Raw genomic sequence first — 23101 nt, 5'->3', positions numbered from 1 at the left:
CTCAATTCCTTCATCAAAGCACTCAGTTCCTTCATCACTCAATTTCTTCATCAAAGCACTCAGTTCCTTCATCACTCAATTTCTTCATCACTACTTAAAATTCCTTTATCACTACACGCAATTCCTTCACACACTCAGTTCATCACCACACTCAATTCTTTCATGACTACCCTCAATTCCTTCATCATTACACTCAATTATTTCATCACTACACCCAATTCCTTCATCACTATACTCAATTCCTTCACCACTACACTCAATTCCTTAATACATTCAATTTTTTCACCACTACACTCAATTCCTTCACTACACTCAATTCCTTAATACATTCACTTCCTTCACCACTTCACTCAATTCCTTCACCACTACACTCAATTCCTTAATACATTCAACTCCTTCACCACCACACTCAATCCTTCATTACCACACTCAATTCCTTCATCACTACACTCAATTCCTTCATCACTTCTTCATCCCTCACTTCGCATCAGGCATACACCCGGGTACACTCCTAACTTCTTCTAACTTCCGCAACACACGACCTGATCCTTCATCGGCTTTAGTATCCCATGGGCCTCATTTCTTCTCCTGATGTACAACAAGCATCTTACTATTTCTGTTTCAGTGTCAGTTTCAGTCCACTTTATAATCTTCACTTTAACACTGTATCCTTAATCCAGAGGTGGGAATATTTTTGTTATAATTTCCATATTATTACTGAGCTCAATAAGGTAAATACAGGAATTAATCTTCAAAGGATATCTTATTTTCCCTTTTTTCTGATAATATCCCGGTAGAGTTAAAAAATAAATGGCACTTAAAATACACCGATATCTATAATGCTCATATGGCAGTTCCTAGTCAAAGCACTAAACTATAATCGGCTTCTTTTCTTCTGACATAAATCCCTAATCCCTCTCACGTCAGATGATGGCCAAGTGAAGTCAGACTGGACGATAAATGTTAGTAGTAACCAAGGAGAATAATTTCTACCACATACCCAAGGCTCACTGAAATTCATATAACCAAAAATCACCATGCATTTACGAGAGTGGTCCAGTTCCCTCAGATGAAAAAAAAAGCTATATTTGGAAACACATACCTGGCCAATAAGGGAGGGTCAATGAGGCCGGGTCAGCCCTAGGTCATCACTCACCCTAGCCTACGTGACCCCAAAAGAAAAGGAAGCAAGTGTGAAAATGATCCATACTAAAACAGGGGAAGTCCTGAAACCACAACACGACAATAAAATCCTCGCTGAAACACACCTCTTCATATTACAGAACCACAGAGACATTATTACTGAAACATAGGAACTCCTCACACTACAAAACCACAGAAATATCCTTAGTAAAACACGGGAAATAAAACCATAAAACCACAGAAACATCCTTAGTGAAACGCAAACTCTTGAAACGACAAAATCACAGTAACCTCATTATTCAAACAGGACGATATAAATCACAAGACACGGAAACACTCTTAATGTAACACAGAAACTCTTCACCATAAACCACAAGAACATAAGCGGTGAAAGACAGGTAATAGAACCATAAAACCATCGCAACCTGAAGCAAGTGGAAGTCTCTCCAAACTGAAATACACTGATCTTTCTGAAATACGAGCTGTATAAACCACAAAACCATTGTAAAACGGGACAAGTGTAAAATGCCTTTACTGAAATACATGGGACACACACACACACACACACACACACACACACACACACACACACACACACACACACACACACACACACACACCAGGCTTGGAGTAATTGTAAATGTAATTTAATTGAAATATAATTAATTACACATTTTTAAGATAATTGTAATTGTAATTGTAATTCGTTATTTCTAATGATGTGTAATTATAATTGTAATTGTAATTGTGGTTTTAAGTAATATAGTAATTGTATTTGTAATTGTAATTGAGCATTTAGGAGAAGAACAATTATAATTACATCACACAAATACTTTGATAAACGTATATAGTATGATATACTGAACAGAGAGAGAGAGAGAGAGAGAGAGAGAAGGGTGGATTTGCTCTGAAGTAAACATGTTACACAAGACAGTATTATTAGATGATACTAAAAAAAAAAAAAAAAAAAAAAAAAGTATAAATGTTTTAAGGAAGCTACAATTTGTTATTTTCGTTTACATGTGTATAAGTAATTGAAATATAATTGAACACAAACTAGGTTGTAATTGTAACTGCAATTGTAATTTGGAAGTATTAAAACTGAGTAATTGTAATTGTATTTGTCATTTTTTTTCCTTCCCTGTAATTGTATTTGTAACTGTAATGTAATAATGGGCAAGTAATTCTAACTGTAACTGTAATTGACTGAAAGCATATGTAGTTACTCCAAGCCTGACACACACACGATAAAGACGTAAGGAAATTCAGTTTCCCAAATAGGGCAATTGATCAGTAGTATGCGAATGAAATAGTGTGTGCCAAAACTATTCACACATCTAACAGGAATAAGTCTAATAAGAGGAATGAGTCTAGCTCGTACTCGAGCGAGACTCATTCCTGTTATTATACAATTAGGTAACAACAATTAGGTAAGAACACACACGTACACCCAAAAACACCCACAACCAAAAAACCAATACCCACAAACACCCCCCACCCAAAACCCCAAAGTAAAATAAACTACAAACTTCCCTTTACGAGGACTAGAGGGGGGACTTAAAAACTTCTCCTCCTCTTCTTCCTCCTTGCCAGTTGATCCGTAAGCCCTCCGAAAAGCGTCCAATTTTCCAGTCTGGCCTTCCACGGTTATTCCCAAATATATGGTGAGTGTTATCATGCCCCCCCAGCTGCCTCGCCATATTGCGCTCTTCCTACCCACCTCCTCCTTCCTCTTCCCTCAACATCCCCCTGTCTATCTTTTTTTCCACTTCCTACCCACCTCCTCCTTCCTTCGTCCCCCCTATCCCATCCTCCCTTCTCTCCTACTTTCTGCTTCTCTTTCTGTCCACTTTTTCCTCTCCTCTACCCCACTCCCCAGTCGACTTCCTGCGCTTCCCTCCTTTCCTCTATTACCTCTCTTCTACACCCTTTCTCCCCTTCTCCTTCTCCCCCCTCTCTCTCTCTGTGCTACACCCTTCTCTTTCTTTTTCCTTCCGATCACTCTCCTCTTCCTTTCTACCCTTATTCCTCTCCACTTCTCTCCTCTCCCGCTCTCCTCCTCTCCCCACCCCCCTCTCTCTCAACAGCTTAAGGAGGCACCTCGGAAAAATGCTTCTTCACGACGTTGTGTGGCCGGGCTGATTCCCTTCCTAACTCGCTTGGAATGGATAGAAGCGAAGAAAAGAGGAGAATTAATATTTTTTCCTCCTTTCCTCTCCACACTCCCACGCTCCTGCAGATAAACCACGACTCTGCTCCTCTCACTTCAGTTATATTTTCTCACCCTTCTGAGTAAAATCGACTGGAACTGGCAAGACTTAACTAAAACACAGAGGTCATACTCCACCGAAAAGGTCAATTCCATGTTATCCATTGCCCTGTGGAAATGCGTCTGACGGCTGGGAATTGGATAATGAGGTAATTGGGCGATAATTCCTTTATTGCCTTTGATTATCCTACATTACCTTTGATAAGAGATATGATAAAGATGATCCACCCTCTTTATTTCACTGTGAATTATCTGGACCAAACTGAGTTAAGATGGGAATTATTCATTTATACTATACTGTAATGATGATGGGAAAGGAAGCAGTAATATATTTTAATCTAGTCTGTACGATCTCTCTACCCCTCTGTCTGTCTGTCTGTCTGTTTCTCTCTCTCTCTCTCTCTCCCTCTCTCTCTCTCTCTCTCTCTCTTCCGGCTACTTCTTTTTCTTTCACCACCATCCTGTCTTCATCCTTCTTCCTCCCCTCTCACTCCTCTTCCTGTCTCTCTTCTCCTTTCTCCCCTTCTCTCTTTTCTTCCCTCTCCTCTTTCCTCCTCTTCCATAGCTCCACTTCCTCTTCTTTACTCCCATATTACCTCTCTTCCCCTTTCACTTTCTTCCCCTCTAAAACTCCTCCTCTTCCTCCTTCTTCCTGCCCTTCTACGGCTCCTCTTCCTCTTTCTTCCCCTCCTTTACCACCCCTGCCTTCTCTGATACGTCCTCCTCTTCTTCAGCTCCTCCTCTTCCTCCTTCCTGCACCTAGTCCTTCCTCCTCCACATCCCTCTTTACACCCTCTTTGTACTCTTCCTCAGCTCAAACTTTCCACTCCTCTTGCTTTCACTCCTACGTCCCTCCCAAATGCGTCAACCTCTTACTCTCTCTCAAACTCTTCACACTTCCTCTTTCCATGCCTCCCCTCCTCGACATCAACTTTCCTACACACACACTCACACTCTCTCTCTCTCTCTCTCTCTCTCTCTCTCAAGTCACACACACAAACACAGACACATAGACACACACACACAACCACCCATCCTTTTCTCCACTACACCCTATCTCTACACTACCTTCCCCTACATCGTACACCCTCTCGTCTTACCCATTAGGTGTAACAGGAGTCCTTTTACACGCATCACACACCTGCTGCTTTCCTCTAATTGTTTCCTCATTCTCGTCTACCTATTATTTACCTTTCTCTCCCCTATATATTTATCGGGATGAGATTACACAATAAAACTCATGTAATCTTTAATCTCTCTCTCTCTCTCTCTCTCTCTCTCCAACATTTTCACTCATACCTACCTTTCGACACTCTCCAAAACATAATCATTACCCTCCCATCCAAAGAAACCCGCCACGAAGTAACGACCAAAAGCCCGGATTATCAGAGCCAGTACACGAACCGGACTAAATGAGGGGATTAAACAGGGGGATTAAATAGGGGTCAGCATTACAGTTTCGACAGTTCAAAGGCTCATTAGGGATTTTTTGATGAATGAGTGTAATTATAGGGGGATGCGAGATTAGGGTCAATCGACAGGGGTAATTCCTATTATGTGTGTGTGTGTGTGTGTGTGTGTGTGTGTGTGTGTGTGTGTGTGTGTGTGTGTGTGTGTGTGTGTGTGTGTGTGTGTGTGTGTGTGAGAGAGAGAGAGAGAGAGAGAGAGAGAGAGAGAGAGAGAGAGATGGAATCATTTACGGTAAAGTTATCGTTTTCAGTCGATCTCTATTTCTTGTCACTTATTTTGTCAGTCATAATTCTCTCTCTCTCTCTCTCTCTCTCTCTCTCTCTCTCTCTCTCTCTCTCTCCGGGGTTAATATGGGCTATCCTAAACCCAAAATTCGAAAACCCTTTCCCTGTAAAAGAAAGTCATTTACAGAATTAATAAAAATAAAATGTTCTTGGGATGAATGGATGATGAGGAATGGAATTTAGAAGCCTTGGCAATCCTCTCATCCTCACCCTCACCCTTGCCTACTCCCTCACCCTCACTCTATCTTCTCTCTCACCCTCACCCTCTGCCTCACCCTCATCCTCATCCTTACCCTCACTCTATCTTCTCCCTCACCCTCACCCTTACCCTCACCCTCACTCTATCTTCTTCCTCACCCTCACCCTCAAGCTACACTTTACGGTCTAAGTATCATGGCAGTTCCCTGAGGTCATAAAGCTTGTGTGTGTGTGTGTGTGTGTGTGTGTGTGTGTGTGTGTGTGTGTGTGTGTGTGTGTGTGTGTGTGTGTGTGTGTGTGTGTGTGTGTGTGTGTGTGTGTGTGTGTGTGTGTGTGTGTGTGTGAGGAGACTTGAGGACTAACATTTTACAGCCTCTTACGGAAGACCTTTATGGGTGATACTTTTCCTTCTAAGTTTCTGTCTTCTTCATCCCTTCTTCGCTTTAACAGTTTTCCATCCCATGAACATGTAAGAGAGAGAGAGAGAGAGAGAGAGAGAGAGAGAGAGAGAGAGAGAGAGAGAGAGAGTCGATTCTTGAAAGAACATTTTCATTTATATTCCCTATCCAAATAAAAAAAAATAAATGGGTGAAAAAATAAAAATATATAGCAATGGGAGAGAACAAAGGTGAGGTGAGGTGAGGTGAGGTGAAGGGAGGTGAGGTGAGGTGAGGCGAAGGTGAGGTGAGGTGAGATAAGGTGAGGTACAGTTAGGTTGTGTGAAGACGGTACAGTTAGGTTGTGTGAAGACGGTACAGTTAGGTTGTGTGAAGACAAGGGAAGTAAGAAAATAATAGGTAAGATAAAGTTTCAGTAAGATTAATTACACTGAGGTAAGGCAAGGTAAGGTAAGGTAAGGTAAGTTGCGTAAAAGGTAAGGTAAGGTACGGTTAAGTTAGATTAGGTTAGACTGCGTTAGGTAAGGTAAACTAATGTAAGGTAAGGTAAGGAAAGGTAAAGTAATATAAGGTAAGGTAAGGTGATGCAGGGTAAGGAAAGGAAAAATGACATGAGGTAAGGCTAGTTAGGGTGAAGTGAGGTTCAATGAGGCTCAATGAGGTGAGGTGAGGTTCAGTGTGGTAAGATAAGGTTCAATGAAAGGTTCAGTTAAGTGGGATGAGGTTCAACGAGGGGGGGTTCAATGAAGTTCAACGAGGTGACGTTCAGTGAGGTGAGGTGAGGTTCAGAGATATGTGTCAGCCCCTTTGGTGTGGTGGGTGGTGAAATGTGTGGATTCTTGCTCTCTCTCTCACACCTCAGGCTGACAGAGGCGGGAAATGGAGGAGAGAAGTGTGACCTCGTTCCCTCCTTCTCTCCCTCTTTCTCCTTTTGGCCATGTCTGACTGTCTGTCTTTCTGTCTGTCCCTGTGTCTGTCAGTCTCTTAACATATGTACGCGAGTGTATCTATCAAGCTGTGTGTGTGTGTGTGTGTGTGTGTGTGTGTGTGTGTGTGTGTGTGTGTGTGTGTGTGTGTGTGTGTGTGTGTGTGTGTGTGTGTGTGTGTGTGTGTGTGTGTGTACGAAGCAACAGGGAGGAGCAAAAATTTCACTCCCTCCCTTATGTTTCTTCAAAAACAAACGCAACATCATTGGTCCATGCAACACTATGCAACACATTTCAACACACCGCAATGGAAAAACCAGGAGGATGCGCTGAAAAAAGACCGAAGCACTCTCCTAGATGAACGATTGAGAAAAAAAAACTAGAAAATATGAGAAGCGACGAATATAAATGGAAAAGCGTGTATAGTGAGAATGGGAGTGGTGTATGTATTTTTGAAGAGAATATGACAAGAACAAAAATATTGGTGTAACAAAACGGTTAGAGTATGTTGATGGTGATGATGATGATGATGATGATGATGATAATAATGATGACGATGATGATGATGATGATACGACTACTACTACTACGACTACTTCAACTACTACTACTAACTGGATGGATCTGAAAAGCCTCCATTGACTCCCTTACTACAACTCTCTCTCTCTCTCTCTCATGCCGGAGGGTGAACTACTCAGAGCTCAGTCAGCCATAATACCACCACCTCTCTCTCTCTCTCTCTCATGCTGTTCCTCCTTTCTCTCATATCTCTAGTTTCCCCCTTTCTCCATTCTCTCTCTTTTTATCTGCTTTCACTTTCAACTTGCGTCTCTGTTATCTCCGCTTTCCCTCTCTCTCCCCATGCATTTTCTTCTCCCTCCTCTTCCTCTTGCTTCTCCCCTCTCTAGCTCTTTTTCTACTTCCTAATTCTCTTTCTCTCTCTCTCTCTCTCTCTCTCTCTCTCTCTCTCTCTTATCCCCTTCCTCTTCCACTCTCCTACCTTTTCACCATCACCTCAAATATCTTGTTACTATCACACTTCTTTACCTACTTATCTGTCTATTTATCTATCTATCCTCCTCCTCCTCCTCTCTCCTCTCCTCTCCTCTTGACTGCAAGCACCAAAGAGCCACACACACACACACACACACACACACACACACACACACACACACACACCTACCTTTCTCGCTCTATATAAATTGAGAGTTCAGGGCTTTTACCTCTTGTATTTACCGCCACTAATGCCTCTCTCTCTCTCTCTCTCTCTCTCTCTCTCTCTATGTACGCATGTATGATTTATCTCAATTCCACTCACACTGTCTCTCCGTATGTCTGTCTATCTATCTGCGAATCAATTATCTTAACGTCGCTATCATGTCGCTGTCTGTCTGTCTGTCTGTCTGTCTGTCTGTCTGTCTCTCTCTCTCTCTCTCCGTTCCCTTACTTCACTGTGTCCCTTCCTTCTTTTACTTCCTCAGTCTTTTTTTTTTCCTTCCCTGAATTTACTGAGTCACAGATCTTTTTCCCTCTCGTGTCACCTGGTCATTTTTTTTTTCTTTCTCCTCTCCCAGCGACCCTTTCCTCTTTTCTTGTTTTCTGAACTTTTTCCTTTTTTTTTTAATTTATATTTTTAAGGTAGTGTTTTATAAAGGTCTACGGAATGTGTGTGTGTGTGTGTGTGTGTGTGTGTGTGTGTGTGTGTGTGTGTGTGTGTGTGTGTGTGTGTGTGTGTGTGTGTGTGTGTGTGTGTGTGTGTGTGTAAGTCTCATTTTCAATCAGTCTAGTGTTACTGAGAACTATTTTCTATAATTACAATCATCACATACATACTCTATCACTAACAGCCTATTATCTATCCCCTTCTATGTACACGATATATTCTATACCCGTAATTGCCTATACCCTAACCTCTTCTATTTAACCTCTATATTTATTAATCTAACTGACTATAATTTAACACCTTCTCTTTCTCTCCCCGACAGGTATGTGTAGGAAAGAGATAGGTGTGAGATCTGACACCTGCCTGGGCCTCTCTTACAGCCCACACACCTGTCCTCAGCATCTCCCATGACACCTGTTTTGTTATGCCAGGTAATCATCTCCGAGTCAATTGCTCCTTTAGGTAATCATCACTTTGGTCTCTTTTTTGTGATCATTTCCCTTCTCACCTCGCGTTTTAGATAATCATCTCCCTTCTCACCTGGATTTTTGGTAATCATCTCCCTTCTCACCTGGCGTTTTAGGTAATCATCTCTCTCACCTGATCTTCTAGGTACCGGTATTCATTTTCCTTCTCATCTGGTCTATAAGGCATTCAGTTTACTTCTCATCTGGTCTTCTGGGTAATTATCTCCCTTCTCACCCACTCTTTTAGGTAATCATCTCCCTTCTTACCTGGTCTTTTAGGTAATCATCTCCCTTCTCACCTAGCCTTACGGGAATCATTTCTCTTCAACTACTTGCTTTTAGTGAATGACTGAAAGGAAGTTATTCACGTACACTGGAATGAAGTTTGGTACGTGAAATAGAGTTAGTCTAATGCTTGAACTGGTGAATTATCCGTGAAGTATACATGAATAGTGTAGTTGGGAAATGCGTGAAACTACGTTACATAAGTGAATACTTAATGAATTACTAAATGAAAAGTATGTACGTAATTACTGTAGCTAATGAATGATTGAAGATTATTATACATATGATTACTTTGGTCCCTGAGTACTTGAAAGTTATATTAAATGGATTATACTTACTTAATGCCTAACAAGGAAATACATAGGCCTAGGTATTAGTTACTCCGTTAGGTTAACATATAAGATGCAGTTGCTTAAACGATTTGTAAATAATAATAATAATAAAACGGTTGAAGGGAAATTAATGTGACTTGAAGTTAATGAATAAACGGAAGGATATTTAAAGGCCAAGTTATTGAATGTTTGAAGGAAATTTTATACGCGATGTTACTGGATGTTTAAGGGAAATAACATAAGTGAAGTTACTGACTGTCTGAAGGGAAATTATACACGCGAACTGAACAGGATTTATATATGTGATATGAACGAAAATGCCTGAAAGGAAAATAATACAGCACGTGAACTTACTGAATGCTTGGGTTGAAAATTAAATACTGTACGTAAACCTATAAATTACCAGAGGGAAAGTTTTATACACGAAATTACTGAATGTCTGAGGCGAAATTAAATAGGTTAAGTTACTGAGTGTTTGAAGGGATATAAGTGATGTGTGGGCCTAGTTAGTCAATGTCTCAAAATAAGATATATAAGAAAACTGGGGTTACTAGAAGCCATAAACTTGGTGTCTCTAAACGACTTATTTCATTTCACGTTAGAATTTTGGAAAGATTTGGATTAAGCCTCCATTAGCTTTTTTTTTTTTGGGGGGGGGGCGGGGAGTTGTAAGCTGAATATAATCGTCTGGCAGCAACTGGATAGGTATAACAAATTACTGATTGTCGAACTGAAGGATGTAGCAGTATTATTATTATTTTTATTATTATTATTATTATTATTATTATTATTATTGTTGTTATTATTATTATTATCATTATTATTATTATTACTATTACTATTATTATTATTATTATTATTACTATTACTATTATTATCATCATCATCTTCATCATCATTACTACGGCTCTATAAAGACCAGTTTTCTTTTCCTTCCACTTTTCTCTATTATTTTCGACCCTTTCATATTATGCCCTCACCTCTCTCTCTCTCTCTCTCTTCCCATCCTAAGCACACAACCACTCCTATACACACAGATAAACACCTAAACAAATACACACCCACCTCTACTAACACTGATACACAAACTCTCTCTCTCTCTCTCTCTCTCTCTCTCTCTCCCCCTACGTAACTAACAAGAGGGTCAATTAATCTCTAAGGAACGTGACTTCTACCTTGTTCCATCTCGCTCCCCAGGTTTCTCTCTCTCTCTCTCTCTGCGTACCTCCTGTCTACCTGTCTGTTTATCTATCTGTACATCTACCAATCTATACATCTATCTATCTAATTATCTCGTCCATGTCACTGACTCTTATACTCTCTCTCTCTCTCTCCCTCCCTCTCTCTCTCTCCCTCCTTCCCTCCCTCCCTCTCTCTCTCTCTCTCTCTCTCTCTCTCTCTCTCTCTCCCTCCCTCCCTCCCTCTATCTCTCAGGAACCGTTGTAGGGGTAAGTGGGAAGGGGAGAGAGGAGAGGAGTGTGCTGAGAGGAGACGAGAGGAGAGGAACTGAGTGCAATGACACCAATTAACAAAAGAAGAATTGCTTGTAGGTGGAGAGGACAGTGGCTCCAAATTAACTACAGTCCTTTTACCTTAACTTGGCCCAGAATTTTGTCCATTTGAAGCATTATTTCACGTACCTCAAGGACAGAAATAAGACAATACTATGGCTCTACACCCTTTCCACCGCACTTCTTCGTGACTAGCATCGTTTTGTAATTTTTAACCGCTTGGTGGAACTCAGTATGCAAGATGGAGAGAGGGTAATTCTAGGTCAGGTCAGAGTAAAAAGAGTATAGCTAGGATATTCAAATCTTAGGGAGAACTCTCGTATTTTTTACCAACTAATATCACGTGACTAAATTTCTCTCTCTCTCTCTCTCTCTCAAGCTGAATAAAATCGTCTGGAGGTGGCAAGAACTGATATTTTGTTTGTCTGCCTCTGTCTGTATGTCTGTATCTGTCTGTCTGTCTCTGTCCTAAAGCTGAATAAAATCGTTTGGTGATAGCAAGCATTAACAACCCCCTCCACGATATCATCATGTCAATCTTCCCCAAAGGCACTCTCTCTCAGCTGAATAAAATCGTCCGCTGGCAGGAAGGACCCAGGAATACCTCCGCTATTGTATTACCCCCTTGTCTCAGCCCCCCCCTCCCCCAGTCAGCCTTCCTCCCTTAATGCCGTGCCATCGTCCACTTAGCCTGGTAATATGGTGTCTTATAAATCCATTACCTAAGGGAAGATGGGAGGCAATCTGCTCATACCCACACGACCCAGCACGTCATCGCTCACTCTCTCTCTGATCTCTCTCTCTCTCTAGCATGTCATTCGAGGAACAACAGTTAATCTAAGCTGTTAGTCTATCTATGTACTCAATGTCACTGTGACTGTCTTATATTCTCTCTCTCTCTCTCTCTCTCTCTCTCTCTCTCTCTCTCCAGCATGTCATCTCGTTTTCTTTTCCTTATATCTTTCGCTACTATGGCTGATGTATTTGAAAGGGGTATAACTATCTCTCCCTGAGGTGATATATCTGGGTATATTGACAACCCTCCTCATCGTCATTATGCTTCCTTTTAACTACCAATTACTTTACTAATTAACTCTTTTAGTATACTTAACCTCATAACCTGCCATTAAGAAAAGAGGAGTTATTACACTATATTATCGCTTGGCATGCAGGCTTAAAATTATTTCTTTCTCTGTTAAGGACACACCCAAATACTCTACCCTGCCTAACACAAGGGATTTTCCTCATTATCGTTTATCTCTTTACTTATTTACTCTTATTTATTGACTTATTTTCCCATTTTCTTTTCACCCCTGGGCTTTTAATAAATAATGTACACGCAACCCAAACTTTCTTGTTGTGGGTGCATCAAAATACTCTACTTTGACCAATACGTCGCAATTTACGTCATTTACTCGTTATTTACACATTAACTCTTTTATCTGGGGACGTTATTGTATTATCGGGTGGGATGCGGGCTAAACCTAATCAATTCCCAGTTAATTACGCACCAAAATACCCCAATCAGCCTAATACAAAGAGATTTTACTTATTTACTCATTATTTACCCACTAATTTACACGTTTACACACTCTATGTTTTACTACGTCAGGTGGGATGCAGGCTAAATCCAATCAATTCCCCGTTAATAACCCACCAAAATAACCCACTCTCGCTAATACCAAGGAACGTTTCTCATTTACCCAAGCGACCTTACTCATTACCCTTGAACCTGACGTCCAAGATAATTAGTCTCCAGACGTTATTATAATTATCTGGGTGAGATGTATTAATAACTCTCATTAACGCCATTAAATTCCTCTTCAAGCACTTCACTCAGGCAGGCACGAAATGATTAAACTGATCAGCCCACACGACAAGCACGATGATATTACTTTGTCGTCGAGGGGAAGTGGTTTATCTTCAGGTGTTAGTACATTTGGAGGAGATGTGTTGATAATCTTCAGTAACGTCGCTATGGATCCTTTAATGTATTACAGGTAGCATTAAAAGGTTTTACTAATTAACTTTTCATTACCCTACATCCATTCACAACAGATTATACAAGGAGACCATATTCAGATGAGATTCCTTTAAAACTGTATACCCAGGCAGCTCCACAGACAGGCTATATCGGTTCCACCACGTGAAGGCGTCCCTCTTCAGCACCAAGGTCCCTTGTCATGCCCATACTACAAACACATACACCACACCAGCCAAAAAATTATTACCTAAGTCCCCCTTCTTGGGAATAATCAGACTCCCATTTTCTCCCGCTTCCCCAGCCACCCATTTTCTCTCGCTCCCCTACCTCATACCATAACTCGCCATTTTTTAGCTCGTAAGATACAAAGTTTTCTCCTGGAATATATATCCTTAACACAGCTCCTGGGGTCCTTAATCTACACTTTTTTAAGCGTATGCTACTTCATCAACCCTCCTAACTTTCTTTCAAGATTATATTTTCCTTAACGTAATTTATTTTCTTTAAACCAGGAACTCGTTTTCTTCCAAGTCTACTGTATTTCCATCCAATCCTATTCTCTTCTTCCAAACTCATTCTACTTTTCCAACCCCATATTATTATCTTTCACTATTTTATCTTTCACTCTTCATCTGTTTTTCTTCAAGACCTCTTTCACTTTTCTTCTGACCCTTTTCTGCTTTTCCCCAAACCTCCCTTTTTTTTTTTCCCCCTATATCTACTCTACTTCGAGACCTGTGCTACTCTTTCATCCCAAATCTACTTTCCCCCAATTTTACATTTCTCATACTTTACTCTGCTTTTCTCCAAGCTCTATCATATCTTCTTCCAACCCTTGTGGTTTCTCCTTCCAAGACTATTTCTCCGATCGTATTCTCTCTCTCTCTCTCTCTCTCTCTCCAAAGACAATCAAGCACCTGAATCCTATCATCTCCAGACGATTTTATTCAGATAGGATACACCAATCGTCCAGAAAGTTTGTTACTTACTCCCACTGTTCATCCATCTCAATCGCCTCTTATTCTTAACATTATTTTGAGTAGATGTCTATGGGAGGGCCGAGTAGTGAAATGTGACTACAGAAACCCGTAGAGTTTTTTACATTTCTTGCATGACCGCATTATTAATTTCACGTTTTTCATCTCTCGGCAATTTTATATGGCTTCGAAAAGACTTTCCCAATTTGATGTAGGAGTAAAAGTTAATCATGCATGACCGATTTATTAATTTCACTGTTTTCATCTCTCGGCAATTTTATATGGTTTCGAAGACTTTCCCAATTTGATGTAGGAGTAAAAGTTAATCATAAACGCCTTCGCTACTTGATGTTCTTCCCTAGCTGCATAAAATTGCATGACAGTAACAAAAACTAAATATGAGAAGACGTCACCGTACTTATATAATTAAGCACAGATGTCACCGTTTTAAAGCCCTACAATTTCTATCAGTAATGATACTGAAACGTGGCGGGCAACTTACCTAGAGTTTCTGTCTCCACGTTACACCAAAGTGGCAATTTCTCCTTCCGTCTAAGAGCCATTGCACAAGGTTCGACCCCTGAGGACAAAAGAGAGAGAGAAAAAAAATGGGGGGTTAAAAGTATGTCCGAAAGACCTACAATGGCAAATCAATACTGGGACCTTTAAACCGCCCTCACCACAAAGCCGGCAAATTATTCGAATCTCTCCCTCTCCCTCTCCCCCCCCCTCTCTCTCTCTCTCTCTCTCTCTCGCGTGAAGGGATGGTTTCTTTCATTATTTTCCTTCATTAATGAAACGAAATCCTCTTGACAACTGCAAGGTCACAAAATGAGATGTGGGATTTTTTTTTTTTTTTTTTAAGGTGGAAAATTAATCAGAAGAAAGAAGGCAGGGAAGGAGAGAGAGAGAGAGAGAGAGAGAGTTTCAAGGCTGGTCTGTGGGCTTAATATACTGCTAACAAGCTCGTACTATATATACTCTATATGTATTTTTTATAACTCGCTCACTATGATATCTCCCTAGGTCGACTAAACAAATCTGGAGATAGCAAAATGATGATGATGATGATGATGACAGTAGTAGTAGTAGTAGTAGTAGTAGTAGTAGTAGTAGTAGTAGCAGTAGTAGTAGTAATAGGTGATAATAAAATCTGAAACCGTATTATAGAGTTACACAGATGCACACCTTTACTACAAGCTCTCCCCCTCAGCTCAATTAAATCTCGTGTTGATACCAAGACTAAAGGAAGAAACTTGAGAAATCTATAATCGTCTTGAAGGATCTTATCGCCACGTAAAGTACTAAAATTTTACTCGCCAGGGAACAGGAAAAGCTCTAAATGTCTGACGAATATTTACAAAGGGTCTACAGTTAATAAAATCTAATTAGCCTGCATCCCACATTACATAACGCACTCTGTAACGATTGGGAGAGGCTGAACTTCCTACTTAAGAAATTAGCGTAAAATATTTTGAGGGCGTTACTTCCTTCATCGCTACTTTAAGATTTCACCCTTTGATCCCGGGGTCGTCTTAGTTCTTCCTTATTCTTGGCGTCTCCTTACAAATCTCATCATCTTAGGGAACGTCTTGTCTCTTCCTTATCCCTGGCGTCTCTTCACGATCTTATTCATCTTTCGACGTTCTTAGGAGGGGTTAGTTACAGCCTTCACAAACCTCTTCACCGTGACAGGGCGTTCGTCAACTGAATAAAATCGTCTGTTCGGAGTCAGAATATAGAGAACGTCAGCCGGATTCTACTGTCCGTATTAAGGAAGCTCCCTAACACCTCTTCCTAAGCGATTTATTGCTATTTCTTATTATCCTCCTCTGTGGCATTTACATCATTCCCACACCACCAGTTACAGGATAAAGAACGTACATATTAACCAGCCGTATCCAAAAATAAATCGCTAAGGAAAAGATGCATGGGTTCTTCCTTAACCGAGGAGAATACGAACCTTTTTATCATCTGCAGCCATTTTCTCGTCGGATAAGGAGGCTCCCTAACACCTCTTCCTTAGCGATTTGTTTTGGGGTATGACTGGTTAATATCCTACAGTACGTTATATATGCAGAGTATGGCGATATTGCAAGGATTTATGTAACACGAAAAACGATAATAAGGAGTAATAAGCGAACTAAATCGGTTAGGAATAGGTGTTAGGAAGCTTTTTTAACCGAGGAGAATATGGATCTACGAAACTGGAGTAAGAAATCAGTTAAATTGTCCAGCCTTGAGGGAGAGAAGGAAGAGGAATTTAATATACAGTAGTTTGGTATCAAAAACGATACTCATGCGCCAGGCTTCTTTCGCAATAAACAACTTCTGCGTGCTCTCTCTCTCTCTCTCTCTCTCTCTCTCGCCCTTTTTCCCCACCTTCGAAACTCTACCCCTTTCACTCTTCTTTTGTACTTCTTTCCTTTCAGTGACTTTAGATTTCAAACTTTTCATCTTTCTCTTTCTCTCCTTCCCCCCCCCTCTCTCTCTTTTCGGACACCAACCTTCAATTCTTCTTTTGACCTTCCTTTCTTTGAGAGATTAGATTTCTCCTCTCTCTCTCTCTCTCTCTCTCTCTCTCTCTCTCTCTCTCCGGACACCAACCCTTAACTCTTGTCATTCCTTGCTTGGAGTGATTAGATTTTTTCCTCCCTCTCTCTCTCTCTCTCTCTCTCTCTCATTCTCTCTCTCTCTCTCTCATGCATCAAGTGTCGGAAGATATTTATAAAATAAAATTCAGCGAAACTATGAGAAGCATGACCGTCAATGGCTCCTAAAACTTCCTGCGACAAGGTAATCAAGTGCCGTGTTGTGAGAGAGAGAGAGAGAGAGAGAGAGAGAGAGAGAGAGAGAGAGAGAGAGAGAGAGAGAGAGAGAGAGAGAGAGAGAGAGAGAATGTCCGGGGGTGGGTGGGAAGGGGGTTGGTTAGTGGGGTGGACGGATGGGGCAGGGGGGTGGCGGGGTGGAGGGGGGGAGACATGCGCAGCAGACTCACGCGTCCAAACATTTTTGGGAAATAGAGTCAATCACATCATTACAAAGTTACATTTTTCCCGCTCAAATATCCCATAATTAACCCCTCCACATACCCCAGTTTTTGGCGAATCGGTAGGGACAAAGGAGCAAGCCCAAAGTTTTACGTGGAAAACCGGGACTTTTTTAATATATATTTTAAAGCGGTTGTGTCACAGGGGAGGGAGAGCGCGCGAGAGAGGGAGACTTCGGGCTACTTGGCAACTCGGGGAGCGACAAATCCTCCCGCGCGCTCAAAGTTAGTCCGTCAGTGCTCAGTGGTTGGGAACAGTCGGTGGCGAGATGGAGGTAAGTGTGGCGCTCTCCATGTTACTCACTTGACTACTAGCATAACTTTGTATCAATATAGGAGCTTTAAAGAGAAATCACTATATATTTTTTGCTGTGGATTTCAAAGATGTTTTAGGATGGTACTACCTGTTTGGAAGTGCATTCTTTCGTCCCTAAGGTCATGAAGGAGTTTCTAGCCGACTCACTCGATCACTAGGTCAACTTTGTATCGCTAGTTTATTAAAGTGTTATAATCACTTTTTCTGCCATGGATTTTGAGTTTAGGATGGCACACCCTGTCTGGAAGTGCATGATTTCGTCGCTAATTACAGCAATACGTTTTAATCATTTCACTCGTTCACCTGGCCAACTTTGTGTCGATATAAGAATTTTATTAAAGTGTTCCTTTTTTTAAAAATGGATTTTGAGAGTTTTAGGATGATACACCCTGTCTGGAGGCGCGTAGTCTCCTCGCTAAGGTTATAAAATGTGTTCCTTTCGCACAGTACCACATGAAATTAACTCTCGATCACTAGGCCAACTTTGTACCGATTATATTTTTGTCAAAGTGTCGTAACTATATTTTTCCTACGGATTTTGTGTGTATGGATGGTACTAACTGGAGCGAAGTGTTCTTTTATGATACGTAACATAAGTGTAGCGATACCTCAACTGAATCCACTTACTAGGTCAACTAAAGACAGAAGGCTTCTAAAGTGTCATCAGTATTTTGTTGTGAGTTATAAGTGTTAGCAGGGTACCGGGTACTACTTGTCTGGTTGGGCATTATAATCGTCGGCAAATTACATGAAAGTATTCCTCACGCAAACGTCCTTCACTTCGAGTCTTACTAGGTCAACCTGCATCTCTAGGGGCTTTAATGTGTTCTGCGTTTCTGTGTTACAATTTCCAACCTGTGTTAGGACTTCGTGTTTGGAAGTCTTTTATTTCGTCGACTAAAGTTACGATGGATATTTACTTTCCTACAGTAATACATCTTGTCATTCTCTCGTTCACTGGGCCAAATTGTATCGAAAGGATTTATCATTATCAACATTATTATTATTATTATTATTATTATCATCATCATTAATATTTTAGTGTTCGAAATGCCTCGTTATTAATTTGTAGAATGGTAGGGTGTGTTTGTAAGTGATATTTCGTCGACTTGATTTATGAATCCTACTCCTTTCGTCCTGACCTTCAACTCTGCTTCAAGTCTGCTTTACTAGATCAACTTGCATCGATGGCAACTGCAACCCTCTCAATCTGGTGCTATCCTTTTTGTTTTGGTTTATTCTTACTATCTGCAGGCGATTTTATGTAGCTGTGAAGAGGGTTTTCGAGCTGGAGGGGTTAGATGTGGCCTTCAGGCACTCCACGGCCAGAGGTCCTCTCAACGCTGCATAAAATCGTCTGGTGGAAGCTTGAATGAGAAATATGTAATCGGATTTAAAGATCTGGCGACAACTTATTTAAAGGGATTCCGACACTGCTAAGACGGTACCACTACACTCATTTAACTTGGCCCCCAAATTGACATCTCTTCATCCTGAATGCTGAGTTGTAAGAGTAGATTACCAGTCGGGAGGAGGTGCTATGGAAAAGATGTAGAGCTGTAACACTGTCTTTATTCTACCACTGAGCTACGTGAAATAAGTAGCAAAAGAGAAAAGATCCAGGTCAAGTTAAGGTAAAGATATACAATCACGAGAAAGTGCTATGAAAAGAATGCCAAGCCGTAGTAGTCATTGTGCCCTTGTGCTACGGGAGATATGCTACAAAAGGACGAAAACCCCCGACAAGTTAAGGTGAACGAACTATGGGAAAGAAAATATCATCGCTAAGACATTCCAAGCCTCTTAACTTCCTTCGGCCATGACTACAGATGCTGGCAAGGTGATACAACCCGTCTGGACGCTCGCTCTTTATTAATTCATCGCCTGAACTTTAGCACGGGCCCGTATTCTCCTGGAGCATGGAGGCTCCCTGACACCTCTTCCTTGGCGATTTGTTTTTGGATATGGCTGGTTAATATAATTTTGTACGTTATTTATGCATAGTGTGGCGATACTGGAAAGATTAATGCAACGCAGAAGAGGCCAGTGAGGTGTTATAAAATCGCTCAGGAAAAGGTGTTAACGGACTTCACCTATCACTGTTATAAATTCTGAACACTAGTATCTAAACCCTCTTTGCTTTCCACCATCTATTGCTTGTCGGATTATTTTTCCACACTACACCTAATTACTCTCTTCTGTGTCACTCGTTTTCATTACCGGCGTACCAGATCTCCTGCCTGATTAAGCACACGTTCCTCTCCTCCCTCTCTATCCCCTGAAAGGACGATGGTGGACTGCAGGAGGAGGGTAACTTCCGCCTGCAGTCCACCGGTTTCACGTGATAAACTTGGGGCGACTACTACTGCTACTACTACTAGTATTACTACTACTACTACTGCTCCTGCTGCTGCTGCTGCTGCTGCTGCTGCTGCTACTACTACTACTACTAAATAATAATAAGAATAAGAATACTTTTTCTCTAACTACTACTACTACTAAGGGTTAGGAAGAGATTCTAGGGAGCCTTCCTAACACACGAGGACTTAGATGCTGCAAAGCGAGGACGTAAGAGGCTGCTGGGATGCACTCTCTCTTTGGAAGTGTTTATATAATTCACTGGTTCAGCTTTGCAATGAAATCCTCTCGTGCAGTGACCTTTACATAGAGTCCCGGCAAATACCAGAGTGCTACATGAGTCCCCGTGCTATCTGGTGTTGTAAGAAGGCGGAATGTAGTAGTAGTAGTAGTAGTAGTAGTAGTAGCAGCAGTAGGAGGAGGAGGAGGAGGAGGAGGAGGAAAGTAGTGGTACCGGTAGAAGCAGGAGGAGGAGCAGAGAAAGTAGTAGTAGTAGCTGCAGCAATAGGAAAATAGCAGTAAGAGTAATTGTGGCAGTAGTAACAATAATAGCAATAAAAGTAGTAATAGTAGGAGTATCAGGCTCATATCAGTAGTAATAGGAATAGTAGGAGTACCAGGTCCATATCGGTAGTAATAGGAATAGTAGGAGTATCAGGTCCATATCGGTAGTAATAGGAATAGTAGGAGTATCAGGTCAATATAGGAACAGTAGGAGTATCAGGTCCATATCGGTAGTAATAGGAATAGTAGGAGCATCAGGTCCATATCAGCAGTATTAGGAATAAGTAGGAGTATCAGGTGCAGGGTTGCCGCATTGCCGCAGTGGGCCGGGTGTTAGGGATCAGGGCTGGGTCGATCTGGGAGGCTCTGGGCGGCGGTGGTGTCGGGATGTGTGATTTACTGACCTTTACATGCACTTCAGGGAGCTGCTATTTATAGGGGTGTGGACTGCGTACTGAGGGGAGGAGGAGCAGACAGGAAGAAGAGGGGTGAGTGAGGGGAATAGGACGTCTGGGTGAGGGGAAGGGGACGTCTGGGTGAGGGGAAGGGGACGTCTGAGTGAGGGGAAAGGGACGTCTGGATGAAGGGGAGTGCAGACAGGAAGATGAGGGGAAAGCAAGGGGAAATGGACGTCTGGATGAAGGGATGGAGAGTGTAGACAGGAAGAAGAGGGGTCAGTGAGGGGAAAGCGACGTCTAGATGAGGGAAAGGTGAGCCCGAAAAGGTAAACAAACGTCTAGGTTACAATGCCTCGATTTTCTGGATAAATAGGACACGAAAGAAGGACTGATTTTGAGCTGTTTACTATACTGACCTTGACCTTCACCTGCTGTTTAGAAATACAAGCTGGCGTACATAGTTGGCCTATAATGGATGGGAGGGAATGCTACTGAGAGGAAATGGAAGGCTGGATGAGGCGAAAGGCAGGGCTGGATAATGTGGTAGTTGTGAGAGCTTTATGTGCAAGAGATGGGGTGGGTGGTGCAATGTGTGTGTGTGTGTGTGTGTGTGTGTGTGTGTGTGTGTGTGTGTGTGTGTGTGTGTGTGAAGGGAAGTGGAGCTTTCGACAGCGAGAAGGAGCGTTAAAAGACAATGAGTCGAATTCTCATCAACTTAAAAGTCTCTCTCTCTCTCTCTCTCTCTCTCTCTCTCTCTCTCCCACGGTGACATTCTCAGGCTCCTGTGACTCACCCAAATCGTCTTGCATCACCTCGAAGAAAATACCAAAGTTGTCCCTATCTTAAGAAGGTTAATATTCTCTAACCAGCCGTCTTAATCCCCGAAGGAGAGGCCATATATGAATCGACTCCATGTCACCCTGTCCTTCCACATCACGCTGCCCTCTCGCCAACCCACACACCCCTCCTTCAAAAACCTCTCCTCTCCATCCCTCCATCTCAGTATTAAAAAAGATCTGAACAGAATGAAAAATAAAATATCAAGGCGTTAATACTGAAAATAAATCGCTAGAGAAAACGAGCTAGGAACCATCCTTAAACGACGAAAATGGAGACTCCAATACCTTAAGATTTTTCAATGAGGGACTGAAGTAGAAACCAGTACATAAGGGAGTGTAAGGGACAAGTATAAGGGATAAGGGAGTATAAGGGGCCAGTATAAGGAATAAGGGAGTATGAGACAAGCGTAAGGGATAAGGAAGTATAAGGGATAAGAGAGTATAAGGGACCATATAAGGGACAAGGGAGTATATGGAACCAGTATAAGGGACAAGGGAGTATATGGAACCAGTATAGGGGATATGGGAGTATAAGGAACCAGTATAAAGGATAAGAGTATAAGGGAGCAGTATAAGGGATAAGGAAGTATAAGGGATCAGTTTAAGGGATAAGGAAGTATAAGGGATCAGTATAAGGGATAAGGGAGTATAAAGGACGAAAATAAAGGATATGAGTATAAGGGAACATTATATGGGATAAGAGAGTATAAGGGACAAGTATAAGGGATAAGGGAGTCGTGAATAAAATATAAGTTGAAGGTTTTTCCCTATGAACTGAAGTGGAGCTCTGAATAAGGGTCGGGAGAGTTGAAGAATATGTTAAGCAGATATTTATTTATAGAATTGAGAGGAAGGGTAATTTTGGGAAATGTGGGAGAACTGAAAAATTATATGTGTGGTTGTTGTGAATATTGACCTAATGGTGTAAATTTGTTTGTATTTTCATTGGTGTGGACCTATAATGGCAGTGGTGATGAATGATGATGATGATGATGACGTGAGAGAGGAGACTTCATGAGTGTTGCTACATGGTAGTGGTGGTGGTGGTGATATGATGATGATGATGATGATGTGGCTGCGATGTGTGATAACGGATTCCATTAGTAAGGTTAGACAGTGGTGATGATGATGATAATGATGATGATGTGGGTGTGGTTGCGGTGTGTGATAACGGATTCCATTAGTGTAACTAAGTGGTGGTAGTGGTGGTGCGGATGAGCGTGCTTAATGAGGTGATTATGGTTATTAGTAGAGTTAATGGTGTTGTTGAATGTACAGGGGGTGATATCAGGAGTGATGATGATGATGATGATGATGATGATGATGATGATGATGATGATGATGATGATGATGATGTTGATGATGATGGGTGTGTGTGTGGTTATAACTTAATATGAAACCTTCTGATTATGATGATGATGATGATGATGATGATGATGGTGGTGGTGGTGGTGATGATGATGAGAATGAGGATGAAAGTCGGGATATTAAACAAGATGACATTGTGATGTTAGTGGTGACAAAGATGATAATAGTGATGAAGACAGTGGTGAGGTTACTATATCCATCCCTCACCCTCTCTCTATCTCTCTCTCTCCTTGATCGCCCACAAGCTCTTTCAGTAGCCTATCCCTTTTCAACTCATTTTTCTCTTCCTCTTCCCCGTGATCCTCTCTTCGACCTTCTTCTTGCCTTGTATTTCTCTTTTGTTTTCCTGTCGTTTTTTTTTT

At 41.4% G+C, this 23101-nt stretch overlaps 1 protein-coding gene across 2 annotated transcripts in view; it reads left to right on the top strand.

Annotated features, from left to right (window-relative positions):
* Nucleotides 1-17153: 17153 nt before the first annotated feature.
* The window catches only part of cpx (synaptic transmission protein complexin), a 357220-nt gene continuing 351272 nt past the window's right edge, over nt 17154-23101 (top strand). For both annotated transcript variants that reach the window (XM_080278780.1, XM_080278779.1), the window contains exon 1: nt 17154-17231. The gene's annotated coding sequence lies outside the window, so the exon portion shown is untranslated. The remainder of the gene's footprint in view (nt 17232-23101) is intronic.

This window comes from Coenobita brevimanus, chromosome 75 (assembly GCF_032717465.1).
Source record: "Coenobita brevimanus isolate Jiangsu-jjx chromosome 75, ASM3271746v2, whole genome shotgun sequence".
NCBI classification, from domain to species: domain Eukaryota; kingdom Metazoa; phylum Arthropoda; class Malacostraca; order Decapoda; family Coenobitidae; genus Coenobita; species Coenobita brevimanus.
This window is presented reverse-complemented; position numbering and strand designations above follow the sequence as displayed.